The sequence below is a fragment of the Peromyscus leucopus genome, chromosome 6, assembly GCF_004664715.2.
Source record: "Peromyscus leucopus breed LL Stock chromosome 6, UCI_PerLeu_2.1, whole genome shotgun sequence".
NCBI classification, from domain to species: Eukaryota; Metazoa; Chordata; class Mammalia; order Rodentia; family Cricetidae; genus Peromyscus; species Peromyscus leucopus.
Genome location: NC_051068.1, coordinates 9,092,798 through 9,097,082, shown reverse-complemented (window position 1 = coordinate 9,097,082; position 4,285 = coordinate 9,092,798).

Below are 4,285 nucleotides of genomic sequence, written 5' to 3'. Positions count from 1 at the left end.
CTAGAGGGGGAAAGCTTTGGGTCAGAACCTCCCAGTACCCCACAAGATGGAAATATCATCTGAGCTATGTGTTGGAATGGAGCACACAGAGGCAGGCACAATGCCTACACACATGTGATTCGCTGCACAGAGGAAGAGGCTTGGCTCCAGGTGAGGCCCTCAAGCAGACTCTGTCCCCACAGGTCTCTCTTTGTCCACACTTCTGCTCCCTTCTTTAACACCCAACTTCAACTCAGTGGGCCAGCTTTGCCCTGATGGGTTCACACTCTCCCCTTCCTTCCTTAAAGGCTTTCCAAAACCGCGTGACTGGGCCTTTGCCTCGGCCGCTGAGTGCCGGGTTGTCTGATTACATCTCCTTTTTCTGCTCTTAGCTGGAGCTGCCTTACCACCCGTTGCCTTTAGTCTTCCCTCTCCTCCTTTCACCTGTCTGTCTGTTTCTCTGTTGCTATATTACTAAAGCCATTTATCACGCTCGTTTCCTTTTCATAGTTACCCTTAGTGACCAATATCTTAACACGCACCATACTATTCTTGCTCCCTTACTTCCCCAAATCATAGGAGTTGAAAGGGTATTTTTGTTACCTGAGACCGTATTTTCATAGTGGGCTTATCCATCAACTGGTATGGCCTTCTAGTCTCAGAGCGGTGCTGGAGGCAGAGCCAAGGTCCCTGAGTATGTGTTCTGAGGGCTAAGCCACAAGCCACAGTCTTGGTCCAGAGGAAAGAAACAGTAACTCAGCCCTCCTACCACCCAGCCTCATAGGAACATTGCAAAGCTTCCACTGAATGATTCAGGTGACTAAGGAAAAACAAACAAACAAACAAGCAAACAAACAAACTGTACTAGATGCCTAAACCCCAATGCAGAAATACAAGAAACACGAAACATCAAGGCAACATTACTCCCCCCCAAATTACAAATTGCACAATAATGGACTCTGAAGAAAGTTAACTAGATAAGATCCCAGAATGAGTATAAGAATGTTCAATGAAATCAATGGGGACAAGAAAAACTCAACTAATTCAAAGAGAGCACACATGACATCTGAATGAAATAAGGAATTCAACAGGAGATAATAAGGGGGATTTCACTGCAGAGACGGCATCACTGCAGATACAACATCACTGCAGAGACAACATCACTGCAGAAACAGCATCACTGCAGAGACAACATCACTGCAGAGACAACATCACTGCAGAGACAACATCACTGCAGAGACATTATCACTGCAGAGACAGCATCACTGCAGAGACAACATCACTGCAGAGACATTATCACTGCAGAGACGGCATCACTGCAGAGACATTATCACTGCAGAGACGGCATCACTGCAGAGACATTATCACTGCAGAGACAACATCACTGCAGAGACATTATCACTGCAGAGACGGCATCACTGCAGAGACATTATCACTGCAGAGACATTATCACTGCAGAGACAACATCACTGCAGAGACAGCATCACTGCAGAGACATTATCACTGCAGAGACATTATCACTGCAGAGACAACATCACTGCAGAGACAGCATCACTGCAGAGACATTATCACTGCAGAGACATTATCACTGCAGAGACATTATCACTGCAGAGACAGCATCACTGCAGAGACAGCATCACTGCAGAGACATTATCACTGCAGAGACGGCATCACTGCAGAGACAGCATCACTGCAGAGACGGCATCACTGCAGAGACAGCATCACTGCAGAGACAGCATCACTGCAGAGATATTATCACTGCAGAGACAGCATCACTGCAGAGACAGCATCACTGCAGAGATATTATCACTGCAGAGACAGCATCACTGCAGAGACAACATCACTGCAGAGACATTATCACTGCAGAGACATTATCACTGCAGAGACAGCATCACTGCAGAGACATTATCACTGCAGAGACAGCATCACTGCAGAGACAGCATCACTGCAGAGACAGCATCACTGCAGAGACAACATCACTGCAGAGACAGCATCACTGCAGAGACAGCATCACTGCAGAGACAGCATCACTGCAGAGATATTATCACTGCAGAGACAGCATCACTGCAGAGACAACATCACTGCAGAGACATTATCACTGCAGAGACATTATCACTGCAGAGACAGCATCACTGCAGAGACAGCATCACTGTAGAGACGGCATCACTGCAGAGACAGCATCACTGCAGAGACGGCATCACTGCAGATACAACATCACTGCAGAGACAGCATCACTGCAGAGACATTATCACTGCAGAGACAGCATCACTGCAGAGACAGCATCACTGCAGAGACATTATCACTGCAGAGACAACATCACTGCAGAGACATTATCACTGCTGAGACAGCATCACTGCAGAGACATTATCACTGCAGAGACAGCATCACTGCAGAGACATTATCACTGCAGAGACGGCATCACTGCAGAGACATTATCACTGCAGAGACATTATCACTGCAGAGACAGCATCACTGCAGAGACAACATCACTGCAGAGACAACATCACTGCAGAGACAGCATCACTGCAGAGACAGCATCACTGCAGAGACATTATCACTGCAGAGACAACATCACTGCAGAGACAGCATCACTGCAGAGACAGCATCACTGCAGAGACAACATCACTGCAGAGACAGCATCACTGCAGAGACAGCATCACTGCAGAGACGGCATCACTGCAGAGACGGCATCACTGCAGAGACATTATCACTGCAGAGACAGCATCACTGCAGAGATATTATCACTGCAGAGACAGCATCACTGCAGAGACATTATCACTGCAGAGACATTATCACTGCAGAGACATTATCACTGCAGAGACAGCATCACTGCAGAGACATTATCACTGCAGAGACAACATCACTGCAGAGACATTATCACTGCAGAGACGGCATCACTGCAGAGACATTATCACTGCAGAGACATTATCACTGCAGAGACAACATCACTGCAGAGACAGCATCACTGCAGAGACATTATCACTGCAGAGACATTATCACTGCAGAGACAGCATCACTGCAGAGACAGCATCACTGCAGAGACGGCATCACTGCAGAGACAGCATCACTGCAGAGACATTATCACTGCAGAGACATTATCACTGCAGAGACGGCATCACTGCAGAGACAGCATCACTGCAGAGACGGCATCACTGCAGAGACAGCATCACTGCAGAGACAGCATCACTGCAGAGATATTATCACTGCAGAGACAGCATCACTGCAGAGACAGCATCACTGCAGAGATATTATCACTGCAGAGACAGCATCACTGCAGAGACAACATCACTGCAGAGACATTATCACTGCAGAGACATTATCACTGCAGAGACAGCATCACTGCAGAGACATTATCACTGCAGAGACAGCATCACTGCAGAGACAGCATCACTGCAGAGACAACATCACTGCAGAGACAGCATCACTGCAGAGACAGCATCACTGCAGAGACAGCATCACTGCAGAGATATTATCACTGCAGAGACAGCATCACTGCAGAGACAACATCACTGCAGAGACATTATCACTGCAGAGACATTATCACTGCAGAGACAACATCACTGCAGAGACATTATCACTGCAGAGATATTATCACTGCAGAGACATTATCACTGCAGAGACATTATCACTGCAGAGACAACATCACTGCAGAGACAACATCACTGCAGAGACAGCATCACTGTAGAGACGGCATCACTGCAGAGACAGCATCACTGCAGAGACGGCATCACTGCAGAGACATTATCACTGCAGAGACATTATCACTGCAGAGACAACATCACTGCAGAGACAGCATCACTGCAGAGATATTATCACTGCAGAGACAGCATCACTGCAGAGACAGCATCACTGCAGAGACAGCATCACTGCAGAGACAGCATCACTGCAGAGACAGCATCACTGCAGAGACAACATCACTGCAGAGACATTATCACTGCAGAGACAGCATCACTGCAGAGACATTATCACTGCAGAGACATTATCACTACAGAGACATTATCACTGCAGAGACAGCATCACTGCAGAGACAACATCACTGCAGAGACAGCATTACTGCAGAGACGGCATCACTGCAGAGACATTATCACTGCAGAGACATTATCACTGCAGAGACGGCATCACTGCAGAGACATTATCACTGCAGAGACGTTATCACTGCAGAGACAGCATTACTGAAAAAAATAAAATAGAATGTTCAGAAATGTAAAGGTCAATAAGTTGAATTTAAGCAATCAGTTTTAAGCCTGATCAAAAGAATAAATGAAGTGACAGACTACCATGGTCAGAAGACAAGAAGATGAACAGA